Below are 23,000 nucleotides of genomic sequence, written 5' to 3'. Positions count from 1 at the left end.
ATGCCATCCTTCGCGTATGCCTCGAAGTCGCTTCCCTCGGCCCTTGTCCTCGCTGTCTTGTCCACGGTCCCTCGGATGCTTCATCCTTCACCGAACCCGAAGCCGTCAACCTGAGTCACATGTGTCACCTGCAGTCCTGCACAACTCAAGTACACATATCAAATAACGAGGGTAAACCTAACTTAAACCTTTTGCCCAAACACCAAAACACATGGTCCCGTGGACCATTGGGATTGCTCCAACAAAATCGACATTGACACTCGTGCGCTTTCACTTTGATCCCTACATGTCAGTAACAAAGTAATTTTGTTTGTACTTAATTTGTACAAACGGAAAGTGTAGTTTGTTACACTTTTTTGATCTCTTTGTACTCGATCTTCTCTTCTGAAGGTATCAGAAGAGGTTTGTTAATGGATTACCCATCGATAGGTTCGCAAGACTTGGGTCTTGGAGTAGGAGTCATCGAAGACTTCGAACCAAGTAACTGCTTGTGTTCGTATTATTTTTTGTTTGTCTATTCTCTTATTCCGCTGCATTCGTACGTTGATTTGAAAATCGAAAAGAACGAGATTTTCAAAACCTCATGATTCACTCCCCCCCTCTCACGTGCGTCTCGATCCAACACTTGGGACATGTCTTATTCATAATGTACGCATTTCGAGCGTGAGTCCCCGAATCGAGGCTTGTAAGCTCCTTGGGCAAGGGTACTCGGATCGCGGCTTGGTAAGCTCTCCGGGCAGAGGCCCCCGGATCATAACTTGATAAGCTCCCCGGACATAGGTCCCCAGATCATAACTTGATAAGGTCCCTCGAGCTTGCCCTGATTATAACTTGATATGCTCCCCGAGCTTGCCCAGATTATAACTTGGTAAGCTCCCCGAGCATAAGTCCCCGGATTATAACTTGATAAGCTTTCCGGACTTGTCTGGATCATAACTTGATAAGCTCCCCAAGCGTAAGTCCCTAGATCATAACTTGATAAGGTCTTAGGGCTTGCTCGGATCATAACTTGATAAGCTCCCCAAGCTTGTCTAGATCATAGCTTGATAAGCTCCCCAGGCATAGATCCCCGAATCATAACTTGATAAGCTCCCCGGGCTTGCCCGGATCATAACTTGGTAAGCTCGCTAGGCGTAGGTCCCTGGATCATAACTTGATAAGCTCCTCAGGCTTGCCTGGTACATAACTTGACAACCTCCCCGAGCATAGGTCCCTAGATCATAACTCGATAAGCTCCCCGGGCTTGCCCGGATCATAACTTGGTAAGCTCTCCAGACGTAGGTCCCCGGATCATATATAACTTAATAAGCTCCCTATGCATAGGTCCTCAGATCATAACTTGATAAGCTCCTTGGACTTTCCCAGATCATAACTGGGTTAAAGTTATAATATTCTAAACCTAAACTTTGAAATTAACATATAACATATATGGTTATCAAACATGGCTGAATGCATAACATCCTAACCTTAAATCCGAAACTAACATGTGTTATAAAGTTATCAAGAAATTAATGATTGAGTGCATAGCATCCTAACCTTAAATCTGAAACTATCATGTATTATAAAGTTATCAAAATCATGATTAATATCATAGCATATTAACCGTCAATCTGAAACTAACCTATATTACAAGATTAATAAATATGATTACTTGCATAACATGTTAAACCCTAAAATATGAAGTTATCATATATTATAAAGTTATCAAAAGCATGATTAATGTCATAGCATATTAAACCCTAAAATTCAAATCATACAAAGTTATCATAACAAAAAGTAAGAAGAAACGTAAGCATAACTTAAACCAAATTCAAAATCTATATATTACAAGGTTATCAAAAATATGGTTAAGGTTCCATAATCTCCTAAACCTAGAATATGAAATTAACCTCTATCAAATTAAGTTATCATAATAAGAAGTAAGGAGAAACATGAACATAAACCTAAACTTAGAATCTGAAACTTCTCTAATCTACCATAGTATTAAACCATCCAAAGCTTATAGAATCCGAAGATCCCTTATGAGTCCAAACCGAAACCTACATTAAAGAGCATGATAGTTATCTTCTAAATACATTTAAGTGCATAAGTGGATGTATCACATATGTTACACCAAAAATCTGAAGGTCCCCTATGAGTCCAAACCGAAACCTACATTAAAAAACATGGTAGTTATCTTATAAATACATTTAAGTGCATAAATGGATGTATCACATATGTCACACCAAAAATCCAAAACTTACATGTAACATAAAATTATCATGATAAGAAATAAAAAGAAACATAACATAACTAAACTTAATCCGAAATTAACACACAACCTATAAAGTTATCATGATAAGAAATAAGAAGAAATATAGCATAACTAAAGTTAATCTGAAATTAACACACAACCTAAAAAGTTATCATGATAAGAAATAAGAACAAACATAGTATAACTAAACTTAAATCTAAAACTTATCTAATCTACCATGGTACCTAAAACATCCATAGCTTATATGAACTAATTAATACATGATACGAGATACCGAATATGCCTTTGATTTTCTTGCTACCAACCACTACAAGAAAAAGCCTCATAGACATTGGTGGAACAACAACAGTTTTAAGCAAAAAACCGATGTCTTTGAGTATTTTACACCGGTTTTTCCAAAAATCGGTGTCTATAAGCGCAGATTTTCGCTCATAGACATCGGTTTTTTAGCCGATGTCTATGAGCGCCTTTTTTTTTTGTTAATAGACATCGATTTTAACAGCGGTTTTTAAAACCCGATGTTAATGAACCAAAAAAAAAATAATTTAATTTTTCCACCAGCCAAAATTTATAACACTTCACAAAGTTCCCTCCAAACCTAAACCAATATCGCGCCCCTTCTCTCAGCCTAAACCTAAACCTAAACCTCCGACCATCTCTCTCAGCCTCATCTCCCTCTTCCCTTTCCTGGATCTCTTCCCCTTCCTGGATCGACGCCCCTTAGGATCAAAACCACCTGCTTCGATCCTAATCAAAATCGCAGTATAAATCGTTCCATTCTGCCTCCTCGTCCGATCCTCTCTTCCTTCTCCTCCTCCTTCCTCTCTTCGCTCTTCCCGGCTAAGGTAGGGGCCGACAAGATCCGAACAGCTAGAGGACGCCCACGACCACCATGGCACGGTTGGTCGGCAACATGAGGGAATCCGAAGGAAGAGAGAACAACACCAAGATCAGTGTAAAGGGGTCTCCTTCTTCTGAAGCAGAGAGATCGAGTGTAGTACAAGAATAACGAAGTATGTTTGCCTGTTAAAACCCTAAAATTGCAGGCATAAAGGCTCTCCGTGCTTCATTTTCTCCTTCTCGGCCTCTTCGCTCGCTGGGTACACGGTCAAAGCCTCTCGTTTCCTCTTTTCATTCTTCTTAATCGTCTGATTGCTAAAGGTTGAGGATGGGGTTTGGGGTTAACCTCTCTATAAAGCGCCGAAGCCTTTTCTTTTCCCCCGACTTTCTCCTTCTCGCGACTTCGGACTTCACGTGACCGAGACCGGCGATTTCTTCTTCTCTCGGTGGCGCCGGCGAAGAGCGGACCTTGGAGCATTGAGAGGAAGAGAGGTTAGTTACAGCCGAACCTTCTTTCTCCCCGATCCCTTCCTTCTCTCGATCTCGGTGAACAACGGCGACGGATCTCGATCGGTGGATTTCGCCGGCTGTCGGGAGGGAACCAAGGGCATCGGCGTTGGATCAGGCCAGCATCGATTGTTTGGAGGAGGTAACAACCATTGTTCCTTCCCGATCTCTGTCCCTGTTCGTCGGCAAGAACAAGTCGTTGCCCTAACTTCGATCTTGGAGGTAAGGGTTTGGTTTTGGTTGTGAATTCGAACCTTGATCCTTTCTAGTGTTGATTCAGGTGGTTCTTTCTGGGAAGCAGAGACTGGTATTTTGGTCCCGGCCACCACAGCTCTGTTGGATCTATCTCTTCTTCATATCAGTGATCGTCTCCGGTGATTGAAGGGTGCAGAGGTAATGAGGTCGATCTGTTGTTGTTGTTAACAGGTTGTTTTGATGACTTCTTGTTATTCTTTCTTCTTGATCCGGCTAGTGAAGATGCACTATGTAATGTTCTGTTTGTAGGGGATTGAGGTATGGTTTAGTTCTTGTTCCTTACCCTTGTGCGATCATTAGTTGCAGTAGATGTTACCTAATGAATCCTGTGTGTTTTGAGCTGGATCCACGGCAGAGTCAATAAGAATTTGTTTGTTCTGGTGTTGGAGGTTAAGGGTATGATGTGTTACTAGTTAACAAGGATAAGAGTTGTTATATTGGGTAATTGAATGTTGTAAATAAAGATTAACCTGAATCTGAAATGGTTTCAATGACATTTAGGTTTCATGTTAGGTGATTATGGAAGATTGTAACCTTGAAGATCTAATGGGAATTTAGATATTGGATGGTTTAGGTTAGAATATAAATTTAATATGGTTATGTTAAAAGAAGGGAGCCGTACCTATGGTTAGCATTTCTTTTGTATGTTCATTTCCTCCAGGTTTTTGTAATTTAATTTCCACCCTCTAGGGTTTTTTTTTTAATTCAGTTTTCGATGCCTAATTCCACCCTGCTTCTTTCTGACATACATTTACACATTGTTTCAGAGGATGCGATGTGCTTATTTTAGATACTGGATTGGGAAGTGCAGAGAATCAAGCAAGGGTCAAGGAGTTGCTTCATGTGGAGGAATCAAGACTAGAGGAGGATGAGGGTAAGTGTTTTTACTCATAATATTATTTTAGTTTCTGTTCAGATCAGTTGGCACTCGATTCTGTGCTTTAGGAAATACCACTCCAGCAGTGAGATGGGTTCGAGATGATAAATATGATTGCATCCGATTAAAGCATTGCAAGGTGAGCTATATTCATTGTGTATCCCCCCTTCAGAGTACATATGTATCTGTATAGTAATTAATTTCAATATAGGCACATCAAATTACCTTAATTGTTTCTAGACATAGACTTAATCCTTTGGATTACTTTATTTTAATTGGTAGAGTATTTGCCACTACCTTTCTATTATTCATTCTTTTGCTTTGCAGGTTGTGACAAAAATTGATTGGCATCGGAAAGGAGACTATTTCACTACTGTCGTTCCTAGTGATATCCTAATTATGAATTTTAGTTGTACTTATTTTTAGTCATTCCTAGTGCCTATTTTATATCTCAGTTTTGTTTCTTTCTTTTTTCTAATACACACTGACAAATTGGAAATATATAAAAATCATGACATTATACCTAGTTACCTAGCCTTTGAGGCTGGAATCAGGATGAAACCTAAAGTGCCCTGAAAAGTTTAGGCATACCAAATTCTCTCAGTTTAATGACAGAGGTCAGTTGTGTTGCAAACTTTGTTGTTTTCCTTGTTTTTCATTTACCGCGTCTAGATTAAGAAACTATGGCTTTCTAACTCAAATAAAAATTGCAATTCCTGCCTATCTTAGACCTAACATTAACTTATTAATTGAACAGGTGTTTTAGATTGTAAATTTCATCCGAGGCAGCCATGGCTATTCACAGCTGGAGCAGATTCTGTCATTAAACTGTATTGCCACTAATGATTGATTCTCCAGGAAACTTTGAAGAATCTCCTCGAGTCAAGATACGTGAGTACTTGCTGATCCTACATGAATACGGTAGCAAGTTCATGTTCTTTGCTTGATAATTTATTCTTTTTTGAGCAATTCATTTCCGCAACCCCCTTACTTGTAAGCACCAACTAGTATCCTTATTGTCAAGAATTAATTTTATCAACGACTTATAAGTTTGGTATGCATATTTCTTATGATGTTGAACCTTGACTTTGAGACACATGATGGCTTTGTTTTATTTTTTTTGTTGAATTTTCTATCCTGTAAGTTTCAACTCCACTAGTATCATGTTTCCATAGATGATGCTGTCTTAGATGTTGGAGTCGTGACTCATTCTTTATACTGATGTTTCTGTGTGGAATTTTCCCAGTTGTCCTGTTCATTGTTTGATGTTTCTGTGTGTGTTGTAGCTGAATTTGGTTGTAGCTTCTGCAAGCTTTCTTCACTTTCTTCCCTCCACTATCTGTTAACAAGTTTGATCTTTACAATTCAGTTATAAGAACAAACAATATGACCAAAGGTTGATAACTTTGCTTCATCCTTTTTACATTTCAGTATGTGGATGAAAGCAAATATGTATTGATGTACCTAAATGGATTTACAAAAATATCTTTGAAATGTTTTGTCATACAGATATGGCATCTAGTATAATTTTTTCCAACTTGATTGTTGCATTATCATATAATGAGATTAGGTGCACAGCTTTCAGTCAGTTTATTGTTTTTGCTAAAGATCATTGCTAGTAGGCCGACAAAAGACAGGTCTAAAATGAAGCCTAAGAAAACATGCTTAAGATGATATTTTAAGATTTTCTAAACATTGGATCTTTGCGGAAGGTTGTGATTGGCACGACAAGTGTTCTAAAATGAAGCCAAAGAAAATGGGGGAGAAAATAAGGTTCGGCTTGAGGAATTTATGCAATAAAGCAGTTTTATATTTGATTCCTTCTTTAATTATATTGCGTGTGTTCCTAAGTTGCAACCTATTAATAATTTTAGTTTTATAATGTTCTTTGCCACTACCTTTCTATTATTCATTCTTTTGCTTTGCAGGTTGTGACAAAAATTGATTGGCATCGGAAAGGAGACTATTTTACTACTATCGTTCCTAGTGATATCCTAATTATGAATTTTAGTTGTACTTATTTTTAGTCATTCCTAGTGCCTATTTTATTCCTAGTCACCTTATTTCAATGACAAGAACAAGGGTTCTCATGGCCAATATGTGTCTATTAATGGGATTTTCAATGTCTTGCTTACCACGCTAATCCTACTTCTGATTGGATTTGCAGCTTCAAGATATCAAACTCTACACCTTCTATATGGAGCTAGATTTGCAAAAGCCATATCCAACTCGAGGAAGTGACTTATTGACATGGGAGGTAGGTGTACCTCTTTAGTTCCGCTTTTAACCAAATATCCCTATAAAGATTCATTTGTGTGCTCTTAACATATCTATTCCTACAACGTTGCTATCTAGGATTAGCATTTATTTTGTTAAATGTGATTTATGCACCTATAATTATTCTGGTGAAGTTAGCATTCTATTAAACTAGATTATGACCTTTGCAGAGAACTTATTGGTAACCAAGGACTTTGTGAAGATAGCAAATTCTGGCCTTGCTCGTGAAGTTCATTCGAAGCCACCATTCACAGAATAGGTTTCAACACGCTGGTAAGCATGTTTATGACAAGCACTTGTGATCTTATATTTTTTATTTGATACATGTACACATTTGTTTTAGTTATTTGACATATGGTGGATTTATGTGTTTTTACAGTTTACAAATCTCAAGTACTCCAGAGTTGAAATTGATGAAGTGCGATTCGAGTGGATGAATGCATGCTAGATTACATTTGAAGTGCGGTTCTACCTTGATGTGTTAAAAGAATGTTCTACCTTGATTTTGATATCTATTAGCTAGCTTTTGATGTAAAAAGAATGTTTGGGTATTTTATGGATATTGTTGTAAGAAGATTATTTATATAATTTGTGAATATTTGTGTATTTTAAGGATATTATTGAATGAAGAATATTTGTACAATTTGTGAATATTTGTGTATTTTTTTTTATTATTATCGGTTTTAAAATCAAATCTGTGCTGTTAAAAAATATACATATTACATCGGTTTTCCACCGATGTAAAACTGGTGTTATAAAGTAATATTACATTGGTCATTTACCGCTGCCAAAACTGGTGTTATTAACATACAATATTACATCGGTTTTACACCGTTGATGAAACGGTGTCGTTAAGTGATACTACACCGGTTAATAACCGATTCGAAAACCGGTGTCATTAAGTGATACTACACCGGTTTTAACCCGATGTCTAAAATGGCAGACTTTTAACATCGGCTTCATAGACATCGGTCGAAAATCAAATAGACACCGGTGGAAAACCGATGTCTATGAAGGTTTTTGTTGTAGTGAACCCTCTCCTTCTTCTCCTCCTCTTAGAGCTTGAGCCGGTAGGAAAAATCCAAGATGGGGAAGAACCTTAGGGCCAACTAGGGTTTCAAGGTGGGGATTAGGGTTTGAGAAGTGGTGAAAATTCAAGGTATATATTATATAGGTTTTGCCATGTCCAACCCATACTTTGAATATTTCATTCGTAATTACTAAATTTTTATATATGCTAAGTCATATAAAATTTTTATACATGCTAAGTCATATAAATTTTTATACATGTTAAGTCATAATTTTTTATAAATACTAAATCATATAAATTTTTATATATATAAATTTTTTATACATAATTTAAATTTCCTATATCTTCAATAAATTTTATATCCAACAATTTACTAATTAATAAAATTAATAAAATCTAAATTTTATAAATATAAAATAACTTAATTAATTAAATCTAATTAAATCTATCTATTTAAATTAATTCTAATAAATCTGAATTAATCAATTAAATCTTTTAAATTAAAATAATTAATTTCAGAGACTGCAAATCTCATTCAGATTTAGTCCCTCACGGGTCAGAATTGGGCTGACCCATTATTTGATTAGAAAAATGATATACATCTCAAAACCCTATCTCGAAACCTCATCTTGACCAACGTGGACTCTTGCGTGGACACTTCCACGCCAGCACCAAAAAATTAATTTTTTTCTCTCTGCTGTATCTCTATGTGCTCATTTCTCTCCTCCTCCCTACCCTAAATCTCTCCGCGCTCATTTCTATGCCTCCCTACCCTAAATCTCTTCACGTCCATTGAACCTTGGCAAACCATCCTTCTTCCCCCATCCCTCCCCTGCCCTAAATCTCCCCTCCTTCGTCTCTTCGAAGATATCGACAAAACACTCCTCCTTCCCCCAGGAGTCGGCCAACGAATCCAGGTATGAGGTATTTCTATGAGTGTTTGAATGGATTACACTAGTTTCCTTAGTAGATTTTACAAATTTTGTATTTTTTATCCAAATCAGCTTTCTTCTATTTGGATCTTAATGTTGTTCGGTTTTCTTATGTTTAGCTACTCAGTTCGCCCCAGGGTAGCTGCTGGGTTTGACTCTCCAAGACGAATTATGAGGTGTATATCGTTTCTCATTTATATTTACTGTATAATAAACTTTTGTGTGTGATTTTACAGTAGTTGGGGAGAGGGAAAGGGATGGAGAGACGACAATGTTTGAGAGAGACCTATTTTTCCATTGTCCTCACTGTCACTTTACAGATGAACTAGAAGAGCTAGGATTGAATTGTCCTACTTTTGTGGGTTCTCCAAAGTAGGTTCTCCTTTGAATAAGACTCTTTTCCTTATTTGATTTCAACTCCCTCCTTTCCTATCCAGAATTCCGTGCTTTTCATTTGGATACTTCACTTTTTGGGTATGTTTTCTATTTTTTTTTTAAAAAAATAAATGTAGGTGAATACTTAAGTGCCTTCCATTTTTGAATAAATGTAGGTGAAAAATAGTCATGGAACAAGGAAAAAATGATTCAAATGAGGTAAAAGATAACAACAACCATGTGTATCAAGACATATCTCCATCTAGTTTAAATGAAGTCAGGATTCCTGGGATTGGAATGAATTTTTCATTTGAAGATGAAATTCATATTTTTTATAAATCTTATGCTTAGAATGTTAGTTTTGGTATTTCCAAATTAGGTGGTAAAAAGGGAGATGATGGAAAGTAAAAATATTTTTATTTTGGATGTGCCAAAAGTGGTTAAACAATATCTCAAGCATTTTGTACCCTAGACCTTCTACTAAGACAAATTACAAAGCTATGATTAATGTTATTATTCTGAATGATGATAACTTTGTGATAACTAGTGTATCTCTTGAATATAATCATGTCTTGAGCCCGGAAAAGTTGCGGCATTTTAGATGTAATAAATTATTGGATTCAACTACAAAGAGGAAACTTGAATTAAATGATAAAGCAGGAATAACTTCAAGTAAAAGTTTTCATTCATTGGCAGTTGAGGCTGGAGGCTATGAGAATTTTTCATTTAATGAGAGAAAGTGCAAGAATTATATTTTAGAAGTTAGAAGGTTGAAGTTAAGGGATGGAGATGTTGAAGTCTTGAGTAATTATTTTTGCCGCATGCAAAATCGGAACTCAAACTTATTTTAAGTGCTTGATTTCGATGAAGAGTCTTGAATAAGAAATGTTTTTTTTTGTAGATGCAAGATGTAGGGCTGCATATGATTACTTTTATGATGTCGTGACTTTTGATACAACTTATTTGACTAATAGTTATGACATGTCATTTGCTCCTTTTATTGGGGTGAATCATCATGGTCAATCTATTTTAGTTGGGTGGATTATTATCAAGCAAAGTTTAAGAAAATTCATATGTTTGTTCAAATCTTGGCTGACATGTATGCTTGGACGTGCTCCAAAGGCCATAATCACATACTAGTGTCGCGCTATGGCAATTGCTATTGAAGAGGTATTTCTGAATTCTCATCGTCATTTATGTCTTTGGCATATCATAAACAATTTGTCGGCAAAATTAGGTGGTCATGCTCAATATAAAATGATAAAGAAACAATTGAATAATATTATTTACAGTTGATGAATGTGATGAGAATTGGATGAAAATGATTGAGGATTTTAATTTAGAGAATAATGACTGGTTGAAATCTTTGCATGAACAGTGGAATAGATGGATATCTGTGTATGTCAAAGATAAATTTTGGGCAGGTATGTCCACATCTCAAATGAGTGAAAGTATGAATGTATTTTTTGATGAATATGTTCATTCCAAAACTTATTTGAAGCAATTTATTGAGCAGTATGATAATACTCTGAAGAAGAAGATTGAGAAAGAAAAAAAAAATAGATTTTGGTTCTTTTAATTCTATGATATCAGTAATTACTGGTTATCCTATTGAAAGATAATTTCAAAGTTTTTACATTAACAACTTATTTAAGTTGTTTCAAGATGAGGTAAGGGTTGATGTTTTGCAATACCTCACAAGTGAGATAAGAAGGGGTTGCTTTTATATTTGAAGTGGTAGAAACTTTATTGGGAAAAAATGGAGACCCTATAAGAGATGCTTCTTGCTATACTGAGTTAGATTGTCAAGTTAAGTGTCTATGCCATCTTTTTTAGTTACCGAGAACTTTATGTAGGCATGTGATCTCTGTATTGATACGAATGAAGGTGACTGAGGCTCCTATGAATTATATTATAGATCGATGACACAAAGATTTTAAGTGTGGTTATCAAAGTATCACTAATATTTATATGTTGTGATGGAGAAAGGCATCGGTATAATATTCTCACTCCATTAATATAAGAGGTTCAACGACTTGGGGCAAATAATGACGATGGTTGTTCTAGTTTGGTGGAAATCTTGAAAGATGCGAAGGAAAAAATTGATTGCTATTCAAATAGATCATTCAAGGGCAGACCAACTGAAAGAAGCATCTACATCTAGTTCAAAAACAATACACTCTCCATTAAAAGTACTATCTCGAGGTCATCCATCCATAAAGAGGAAACAATCTAAGATTAAATAAATTGAGAAGAAATCAGTTGCAAAGGCCAGAAAAAAGGTATGATTTATTATGTTTTAAGCGATAGAGGATTATTATTAGGTACTTATGAGATAACTTTTGCTTTATATACTTCGTTGTAGACAAATATCTCTGTTTACTATTTATAGGGTTCTTTGTTACATGTATGTCAGGTGATTCGTTCTGTGACAACCAGTCAATCAACAACATAATTTGTTTTTCTTAAAATTTGATGTCAAAGCAAAGGTTAGTCCCTTAATTTGTCCAAATTGTTAATGGAGTTTGTACCATATTAAGTAGTGTGATTCACTTCATTTGTCATTAGTAAATTAGGTTTTTTTTCTTGAGATGTTGCTAGTACACTGCTATTTAACTTTTGTTATTTGAATTTGCTTTATTGTTCTTATAATGATGTGATGGATGGTATCGATTTGGGCTTTTTGGGGAACTATCTTGCGTTCTTAGTTTTCATCATGGCAATTGCTTATCATGAGCCAAAGTATGCAAGTTGTTACTTAGTACTACATTTGTTTGGTTCTTCTCTTAACTTGTTATACAATTGTCTAGTGAGAGCATCTATCACAATACTTGATAGAGGCGAAGTTTAATTGTTGGCAATTTGACATATCATTTATGCAACCATGGTCTAAATTATGAGCATTTTTACCTTTAGAATGACCACTGAAATTGATATCTAGCAACTCAGTTGATTGATAACTAAAGTTTATATTTGTGCCAGAATTTTCAATAAAAGTTACACCTCTGTGAGGTAGCTAGGCTCCTTTACCATTCTTGTGAACATTGCATGCACAAGAGCGCGCATGCACGCACACACACACAATAGTATCAATGTGATCAGTCGACAGTTTTGTTATTCTATACTGTCGTTTCGTTGTCTAATTATTAATGAATAACTATTTTCTTCAATCTTTTGCAATGAAATCAAAGAGAGAATAAGAAAACAAAAGATGAGAAGAAGGCAAAAAAAGGCTAAACTGATTGTAAAGTCTCAGAAAACTCAGACCAAAGGTGCTTCAAAGGGTGCTGGACCCAAAGGACCTAAGCTGGGTGGTGGCGGAGGGAAGCATTAAAATCACAGCAACCTAATGTTTTGGCATTCCTTTCAATGCAAAACTAATAGATAATGTGTTTCTTTCAAAACATTCTGGCATGATAGTTGATTTTTAATATTGGTTTGGATTTAGTTTCTATTTTGGATTGATGTTATAACAAAGGCTTTGAATTTTTAATTTGAATGTCTGTTTGCTTCCAAGGCTCAACAAATTAATTGAGATTGAATTTATAACAAATGCTTTAAATTGGTTCTTATCTTTCATTGCCTTTGTTGAATTTTTTTAACAAAGTCCAAAAGAAGAAAAAAAAAATCTGAAGTCATGTGATTAACACAAAAGGGGAGAAGTCGTGATTGCAACCAAACCATCAACTATTCCTCTTTTAAGTTTTGGAGGGAGATATAACCATTCTTGGATTTAACATAGCACATAATGTTAGGACCAAAAGTAACTAGAGGAGGGGGGGGGGGGGGGGAATAGCTCGTCGCGTTCGCTCGGTGCTCGGCGTTGCTTGTTCCTTCAAAGATGTGCAGCGGAAATACAAAAAAACAATCACACAACGCTAACACGGTTGGTTTACTTGGTATCCACCTCACAAGAGGTGACTAATCCAAGGATCCACACCAACACACACACCCTCCACTAAATAAAACTCTCCTTTATGGTAACTACCAAGGGCGGAGAAGCCCTACAAGACTCAATACAAGAAGAGAGGGAAAGGATACAAGAAATACAAGCTTACAAGCTTACAATGAGTACAAACCCTAACCCTAGCTTCTCTTCTTTGACTTTGATCCGCCTCTTGACTTGGAAACCTTCCAAGATCCTTCAAGAACTGGCGATCTGAGCTTTGTGAGTGCTGTGGAGGAGCTGGCGAGAAATCTGGAGTGAATCGGAGAAGAGATGCTGCAGCCAACGCACGCCTGCAGCTCAAATACGACGCAACGGTCGGATCCCGATTGATTCGAATATTCCCAATCGATCGGGGAGGCTTTGGATCGATCCACGGATCGATCCAGAGCGCCTCTGTGCTCTGGAAAAACGCCTGGATCGATCCACTGATCGATTTGGACATCTGGATCGATCCACGAATCGATCCAGAGGCTCTCTGTTCGCTAGGAAAGGCCTGGATCGATCCACTGATCGATCCAGCACTTGGTTTTTGCCCAAAACCAAGTCCCAAGCCTCTCAAACCAACATCCGGTCAACCTTGACCTATTGATACATCATGCCTAGCATCTGGTCACTCCTTTGACCTGCTAGGACTTCCCACCAAGTGTCTGGTCAATCCCTTTGACCCACTTGGACTTTACTCGTCGTGCCAAGTATCCGGTCACTCTCTTGTCCTACTTGGACTTCCACCAGATGTCTGATCATCCTTGATCCATCTGGATTTTCCCTTGCCTGGCTTCACTCACCAGGACTTTCACCTGGCTTCACTCACCAGGATTTCCTTCTGCCTAGCTTCACTCACTAGGACTTTCACCTGGCTTCACTCACCAGGATTTCCTTCTGCCTAGCTTCACTCACTAGGACTTTCACCTGGCTTCACTCACCAGGATTTCCAATCTGCCTAGCTTCACTCACTAGGACTTTCAGCTCTACTGCCTAACATACCAGTTAGGACTTCCTAGTCAGGTATCCGGTCACTCTTGACCTACTTGACTCTCCTTCAATCACACTGATCAATCCTTGATCAGAATCTCCCCACATGAACAACTGCACCTGCATTGTCCATGTGTCTACATGTATTATCAGACATCGAAACTATGACCAAGACCCAAGCTTGGTCAACTCAGTCAACCTTGACCTAAAGGATATTGCACCAACAATCTCCCCTTTTTTGATGTTTGACAATACCTTTAAGTTAGGACCATTCTGAGTTAAGCTAGTCCCATAGCCTTAACTCCATTCATGCCAAAAGTATGAATGTTGGTTCCCTTCATTCTCCCCCTATGAGCTCCCCCATAGGTAATGAAAGCCTAGCTTAAACCACACATTCTCCCCCTATTGGCACACATCAACCCATCTTTGAGCACACATCAACCCATGCCTCAATTTTAGGCACACTTCAACAAATGCCCCATTGTTGAAAACTCTCCCCCTGAAGAGTTGCTCATCGTTGTTCACAACTTCACTCGTTGTGGTCAACACGATAATGAAGGTCCCATACCCTTCATTATCCTTAACCTTACATTCTCCCCCAATGTAGGCAAATGCCCATCCTTGAGCATTATCCACTAGAACCCACTTGAACAATGAGGATATCCACTCCCCATTAAAGTTCAAACGCTCAACCTTGAGCATGTTCTTAACGGAAGGTTGACCACCTTCCAAGGTTCATGAAAAATAATTTTCATGTCTTTAAAGAGTCCCTCCCCCTAAAGACATGGTGGTAACTTCTGTCATTGCACCAACAATGACTTGGAATTCCTAAACCTTTAGGAAATCTAAATTTAGAAGTTTTGAGGTTCAAATATTCAAAATTTAAAACAAACCTCAACCTAAACTTCAACGAAGTCTTCCTTAACCATTCCATCCTTGTTTTCAACACGAAAACACCCTTGTATTGTATACAAATGTATTTTAGGGATTTGGAATGGTTGCATAGACTAACCATGGTTCAAAGATGCTGAAATCAGGCCTTCCCAGCCAAAATCAGCAACTTGGATCGATTGGAGTTGGGATCCAATCGATTGAACCTTTCTGAATCGATCCACTGATCGATTCAGACTACCTGGATCGATCGGCTGATCGATCCAGCGAGCTTCTGCTCGCGGGAGACTTGCCTTCTGAATCTATCCATGGATCGATTCAGGCACTCCAATCGATCCATGGATCGATCGGAGCTCTGATAGTTGCTGAAATTTCATTTCAGTCAACTTCAGAAACCCCTAAAAAATTCTACAAAAATCCAAAAATCATGAGATTTCGTGTAGACATTATTTAGGGCATATACTATCAAAGAAAAATAGTTTTCTATGAAAATACTTCATATTTTCAAAGATTGACACAAACTTGAAAACTTGCAAAAATCTTAGAGTTTTCTTCAAGTTTGTGTCTAACTATTCAATGGTGATTACTATCAAAAGATAGCCTTCACCAAGGTTTTTCAAAAACATTTTAAAACCTTTTAAAAACCAATATCCCATCATGTTCCTTGGGCTTAATGCACATGACTTGTACATTAGCATTCCCAATGATGGGAAAATACATAACTATGTGTTTTGATGAACCTAAAAACTCAAAAGAATGTACTAAATCAACATCTTGAGCTTTGTTCATCATCCTAACATCTCACTTGTATCTAATGTGCACTAATCACATACAAGTCACCTTATAGTCTTTGTGAGATGTAGATTTTGGTTTTTGCCCTAATCTAGGGATCATGCATATCTATCTAGGCATTTTAGAAATATTAGACATCCACCTAGGATGTCACTTGTCAATAAGTGTTGTTAAATGCCATTTGTCCTTAATTACAAGGAATTAAATTTAACGCATGATTATGTTATGGCATACATCAAAATAAAATAATTTTAAAAAAATATTCTATAACTACATGATGTATGAATGTCATGACATGGTATTTTTGGATTTTTCATAATAAAACATGAATGCAAAACTAGACATGATGTCATGGCATATGATGGGCAAACAATCATGGTAAGATTTAGCATAAATAAAATATACCTAGATTAACTATCTAAGTATCCTTAAAGTCTTAGCTAAACTTACAACTTAAACCTAGATTGCCCTAAAGTGCTACAAGAGAATGCCAAAACCTAAATTGGCATTTCTAATTTCCTTGATTTAATGTATGCCAATTGAAAATAAACATGTCCTCAAATGTTGGCATATTCCATTTTTCCTCAAGAGTGATTACATAAATCAAGGCCCGGATTGCCTTAAATTTCCAAGAGAATACCAAAATCTCAACTTGGTATTTCTCAAGGTTTTCCCAATTTGTGCCATTTTAAGATAAAATCAAATTTTCACCATTAGACACATTTTACTCTTTCAAGGAGTAATCAATAGGTCCATTTCATTTTCAAAGGTTAACTAAAACCTTGAAAATGCTCCTTGAGTGTCAATTTCCTCAAAGTTGGGTTAACTACCCTTCTAATCGGAGTTGACACTCTCTAACCCATCTATGGGGTAGAGAAGATGCTCCTAGGAACCCAACACCTGTTGGTGCTCCTTGGATGCTCTAGGTACTCACTAGGGATAACTTCCCTAGATACCTTCCTAGTGACCTTGTTGGGCTTCTTAGAAGCCTTGGTCACATTTTCTAGGTCAACTCTAGGGATAGCCTCCCTTGTGACCTTGTTAGTGACTTTCTTAGACTTCTTAGAAGTCTTAGTCACTGTGGTTGCAAAGATACTTCTAGGGATATCTTCCCTTGTATCTTTGACTTGACCTCTAGACTTAGGGTTTGTTCCATAGCTATATGGAACCCTATGATAACTAGGCACATCCTTTTTAGCTTTGGGTTTGTATCCCAAACCTCTATAGCCATTGGATGACCTTTGTGCTCCTAGCCCTAGGTATTGCTCATTTTGCCCTTTAAGGATATTCTCCATCCTTTTTAGGGTCTTTTCTAGTTTGTCAAGTCTTGACCTCAAGACTTGATTTTCTATCATTAAATCCTTAGGTTTTGGTCCATGAGCATTTTTGATCTTGGGCATGTGTCTATTTTCCTTAGTGTTCCCGCCCAAGTGTCTATCTACCTTCCTAACCTTAGGTTGGGTAGTTTTGGCATGTAGGGCCACATGTTTTTCCTTAAAGCCCTCATGCTTTCTATTCTTATGGTAAATTGCATTAAAATGATAAAAGTTAGAACTATCATGCTTTTCACCATAATGTAAGGGGGTAGGCTCAATAAAAGATACCTTCTTCTTTACCTTGGAGGCTCCCCCTTGACTAGTGCCTCCTTGAGCCTTGACCACCTTCTTCCCCTTGGGGCATTGACTTCGGTAATGCCCCTTTTGATTGCAAGAGAAGCATATAATATGCTCCTTGCTCTTCTTTGTGTTGGGGATGATCTCCTTGGGCTTCGCCTTGCCCTTTTGTGCCACTTGGCCCTTCTTCTTGGCCAATTTAGGGCACTTGCTCTTGTAGTGCCCATGTTCCCTACACTCAAAGCATATAATATGATTTTTATTTTTAATTGAAATATTTATACCTTTGCTTGTAGGGGTGGCATCTTTTCCTTTGGATCCGGAGGTAGAAGCTTCCTCTTGATCCGATCTTGATTCTCCTCCATTTGATTTTTCTTGACTCGTGGAGGTAGAAGCTTCTTCAATCTCTTCATCTCTTGACCCGGATGTAGAAGCTTCTCCTTCTTCTTGATCCGGCGTCACCAAGGATTGCTCCCCCTCAATCCTAGAGGTGGAGGCTTCATCATCTTGAATATGAAACAAGGAGTATGCTCCCTCCTTGTTCCCTTCGTTGCATTCCCTTGAGGATGAAGCTTCTTGGATTTCCTCTTCTTCGGAGGTTGAGCATCTCTCAACCTCGGAGTCCTCCTCTTGGTCTTGCTCCAAAAAGTCACCCTCTCTAGATTCTTCATGATCTTGTACAGTGGAGGGGATTTCTTCATGAAGCTTAGCCAATTTGCTCCAAAGTTCCTTTGCATCTTCAAATTCTCCAATTTTGTAAAGAATGGTGCTTGGCAATAAATTGACCAAAAGCTTGGTCACTTTGTCATTTGCCTCGCACCTTTGGACTTGCTCCGGGCTCCATTTGCTTTTCTTTAGAACTTTGCCCTTTGAATTTCTTGGAGCCTCGAAGCCTTCCATTAGAGCAAACCATTGCTCTATCTCCATCATAAGAAAATTTTCAATTCTTGATTTCCAAGAATCAAAACTCGTGGAAGTGTATGGTGGAGCCACCCTTGTGTCAAATCCAAGTCCATCTTGGAATTGCATCTTGAAGTTGAGCTTTTTTAAGTCTTGAACTTGAAGAATTTGCTCCAACTTCTTCACCCTCTAGCTTTTCTTGTTATACTTGACCCTTCCGGCGATGATTCCGGTGAAGAGCGGTCTCGCTCTGATACCACTTGTTAGGACCAAAAGTAACTAGAGGGGGGGGGGGGGTGAATAGCTCGTCGCGTTCGCTCGGTGCTCGGCGTTGCTTGTTCCTTCAAAGATGTGCAGCGGAAATACAAAGAAACAATCACACAACGCTAACACGGTTGGTTTACTTGGTATCCACCTCACAAGAGGTGACTAATCCAAGGATCCACACCAACACACACACCCTCCACTAAATAAAACTCTCCTTTATGGTAACTACCAAGGGCGGAGAAGCCCTACAAGACTCAATACAAGAAGAGAGGGAAAGGATACAAGAAATACAAGCTTACAAGCTTACAATGAGTACAAACCCTAACCCTAACTTCTCTTCTTTGACTTTGATCCGCCTCTTGACTTGGAAACCTTCCAAGATCCTTCAAGAACTGGCGATCTGAGCTTTGTGAGTGCTGTGGAGGAGCTGGCGAGAAATCTGGAGTGAATCGGAGAAGAGATGCTGCAGCCAACGCACGCCTGCAGCTCAAATACGACGCAACGGTCGGATCCCGATCGATTCGAATATTCCCAATCGATCGGGGAGGCTTTGGATCGATCCACGGATCGATCCAGAGCGCCTCTGTGCTCTGGAAAAACGCCTGGATCGATCCACGGATCGATCCAGCGCTTATCGCGCAAAGCAGCCGCGTCCCAATCGATCCACTGATCGATTTGGACATCTGGATCGATCCACGAATCGATCCAGAGGCTCTCTGTTCGCTAGGAAAGGCCTGGATCGATCCACTGATCGATCCAGCACTTGGTTTTTGCCCAAAACCAAGTCTCAAGCCTCTCAAACCAACATCCGGTCAACCTTGACATGTTGATACATCATGCCTAGCATCTGGTCACTCCTTTGACCTGCTAGGACTTCCCACCAAGTGTCTGGTCAATCCCTTTGACCCACTTGGACTTTACTCGTCGTGCCAAGTATCCGGTCACTCTCTTGTCCTACTTGGACTTCCACCAGATGTCTGATCATCCTTGATCCATCTGGATTTTCCCTTGCCTGGCTTCACTCACTAGGACTTTCACCTGGCTTCACTCACCAGGATTTCCTTCTGCCTAGCTTCACTCACTAGGACTTTCACCTGGCTTCACTCACCAGGATTTCCAATCTGCCTAGCTTCACTCACTAGGACTTTCACCTGGCTTCACTGACCAGGATTTCCAATCTGCCTAGCTTCACTCACTAGGACTTTCAGCTCTGCTGCCTAACATACCAGTTAGGACTTCCTAGTCAGGTATCCGGTCACTCTTGACCTACTTGACTCTCCTTCAATCACACTGATCAATCCCTGATCAGAATCTCCCCACATGAACAACTGCACCTGCATTGTCCATGTGTCTACATGTATTGTCAAACATCGAAACTATGACCAAGACCCAAGCTTGGTCAACTCAGTCAACCTTGACCTAAAGGATATTGCACCAACACATAATACTGCAATTTAATTTTACATTTCTTTTAATATAATTTCACATTCTTGCTTTATTAAAGAAGTATCAAAGATGATAACTAAGTCTCGAAAGAAGAACAACACAGAATAAGTCATTACAAAATGTTCAAAGCATTATTTAATATGTTCCACATCATCCATCTTAACTAAAACTAATTATCCTATCATATTACAATACCAACATTAGTCAACACTAATTAACCACCTGAGCTAATAAACTAATTAACCTTCAGCTGGTTCTTACAAACATTTAGCCTGTCATATTACAACAATAATTTTACTCAACACTAATTATCAAAACCGAACTAACAAAGTAATAAGGTATACGACCAAAAGGGCTAAATTCACTATAACTAATATCCTGACCACTGATGGTACATTCCAATTCCTGGATTATATCCACAAGAAACAATGTGTTCACTTCCTAACTATGATTCTATTCTTCCTAACCTTCCACGACATATTTCATTGCTATCTTCATCAAACAAAGTGTTAGCTACCACCCACTTTTGCCAGTCATGTTGTCCACATCCATAATACCTCCTTCCAAGATTTTTGGTCAATCTAGAAACACATATCAATGTTCTTCGTCCGCAGTCCCTGCATGGTACATGTTTAAATTTCATATTGTCGATGGAGCTATAACTTGATGATATAATGAAATACCAACCTAATAAGCAAACGAGAACTACTTAGATTTAAATTTTTTTTAATGTTCATAAATTGTATGCTAAATCAATTCAAAAACAGAAAATAAGCTATTTTGTGTATAAATCAACAATAAGTACCACATAAATTATCTCATTTTGATAATAGGCAATAAGTAAAACATAAACTTATTGCTTCAAGCTATCTTATCTCTGAGTTTTCATATCTAAGTATCTCATCTAACAACTAACAACTTATTTATTTTGATATGAGATACAACAAATAAATTACCAATCTCTTGAGAGACAAGAATGAGGATTCACTTCATTTAAAGAAAAATGTGACAGAGAAAGAACATAGAAAAAATAGATCTAAAAAGCATAGGCTTAGAAAAGAAGTTCACTAGTAGTGATAAGTAGATCATAGTTTAAATAAAGGAGGCAAAAGGGAATGGAGTTGCTAAGCTAAATCAACATTCCAGATAGTAAAGAAGAACACAAACAAAAAGTTATAAGGGATAGCTATCAGCGCAGTACTACCCTCTGCCACGTTTTATTTTAAAAACTTACTAAACCAAAGCCACTACTCCAAAACAAAAACCAAAACCCAAACAATCAAAAAATTCACATACACACACAAAGCAGCTGTGGTTCAGGGATAAAGTGGTTTCTCCAAAAATAGTTTGGTACTACTGTTGAATATGTGTGAATGGAGAATAGGTGGAAGAGGATAGAAGCTCCATTGTGAATGAGACTTTAGTCCCACATATGCCATATTGGTTGGTTTATATTGATTCACATGCATTGAGGATGTGAACAAATGCATGAGGAGAGGCTCTCTCTCACGCGTGGGTGCACAGGGGGTGGTGCAAATCCAGGGCCCGAATTGCACTGAACCATGTTGACTCGCGTGCGGGCACGACCTGCGCACGCCAAATGCCGGATAGGTAGGGGCAAAATTTGCCCAAGTGGAACAACTAACATTTTACCATGTAAATCTTTTGCTGCTATGTAACAGATGCATTAAATTTGAGATGAATGCAAAATTGCTCGGCGAGTAATGATCATTAATCGACCATTAATGCTGTCGTTGATCTGAGCTCCTATATAAGGAGGCTGTGATCATAGGCAGAGAATACATAACAACACAAACAGAAGCTCTCCACCTTCATTCCCTCCTTTGTTGTACAACTCCTGCTCGGCAGAGTGTTTGTGATAGAAATCGGTTCCACTCAGTTCGCCGCTTAGCAGAAATCATAGTCAACCATTATATCTTAGGAACCATGTTGACTCGTGTGTGGGCACGACCTACGCGCGCCGAATCTCGGGCCAGTCGGGGCAAAATTTACCCAAGTGGAATAACTAATATTTTGCCACGTAAACCTTTTACCGTTGTGTAACAGATACATTAAATTCGAGATTAATACAGAATCAAAATAGTCGAGTGATAATGAGTGAAACGGTGGGTGCTTAACTGCTCGACGAGTAATGGTCATTAATCGACCATTAATGTTGTCGTTGATTTAAGCTCCTATATAAGGAGGCTGCGATCACAGGCAGAGGACACACAACAAGCAAGCAGAAACTCTCCACATTCATTCCCTCCTCTATCATGCAACTCCTGCTTGATAGAGTGCCCGTGATAGCAATCGGGTGTCACTCAGTTCGTCGTGACCACTAGTGCTTGGTGGAAATCACAATCAACCGTAGTATCTTGGGAAACAGACGACCCTAGTGAGTCTTGAAGCACAGCTAGAGGTGGGCGAATCTATTTCAAGGAAACTATGACTCTCGCAGGTCTCGGTCCTTTTTCCCGCTCGGGAGGTTGTTCACCTCTCGGGCTCCTCTACTCTTTTGGTCGCTTGGCCTGTCTGCTTATCCCGATCAGTCCCTTGCCTGGTCAGCCTCTCCTCTCGCCCGCTCGACAACTTTGCCCGGGCGACTCAGCTTGACCGACTCGCACTTCTCACTCGGGTTGCATTTCTACTTCGCCCGACCGGCATCAGCTCACTCGACCTATCTGCTTCGCCCGATCGACCTCTCGCTCGACTTGTCTGCTTGGCCTGTCTTCTTGCTCGATCGGCCTCTCGCTCAGTCTGATCTCTATCTGGCTGAACTTGCTCGACCTTACTGTCCGGTCGACCAATCTACTGCTTGCT

The 23,000-nt window shown here is 38.5% G+C and overlaps 1 long non-coding RNA gene across 3 annotated transcripts; it reads left to right on the top strand.

The window, feature by feature from the left end:
• The first annotated feature begins 3,634 nt into the window (after window positions 1–3,634).
• On the top strand, window positions 3,635–7,409 carry LOC121998026. 3 transcript variants are annotated; one of them, XR_006116419.1, is made up of 9 exons: window positions 3,635–3,743; window positions 3,882–3,994; window positions 4,624–4,730; window positions 4,802–4,872; window positions 5,061–5,350; window positions 5,491–5,624; window positions 6,901–6,990; window positions 7,181–7,283; window positions 7,390–7,409. It is a non-coding gene; the product is annotated as an uncharacterized LOC121998026 (long non-coding RNA). The 3 variants fall into 3 exon arrangements; XR_006116420.1 differs by having other exon boundaries at window positions 3,641–3,823; window positions 3,903–3,994; XR_006116421.1 differs by lacking the exons at window positions 3,635–3,743; window positions 3,882–3,994; window positions 4,624–4,730; ... (1 more) ...; window positions 5,061–5,350; window positions 5,491–5,624 and adding an exon at window positions 5,732–6,506 and having other exon boundaries at window positions 6,662–6,990.
• Window positions 7,410–23,000: the final 15,591 nt, after the last annotated feature.

This window comes from Zingiber officinale, chromosome 6A, assembly GCF_018446385.1.
Source record: "Zingiber officinale cultivar Zhangliang chromosome 6A, Zo_v1.1, whole genome shotgun sequence".
NCBI classification, from domain to species: domain Eukaryota; kingdom Viridiplantae; phylum Streptophyta; class Magnoliopsida; order Zingiberales; family Zingiberaceae; genus Zingiber; species Zingiber officinale.
This window is presented reverse-complemented; position numbering and strand designations above follow the sequence as displayed.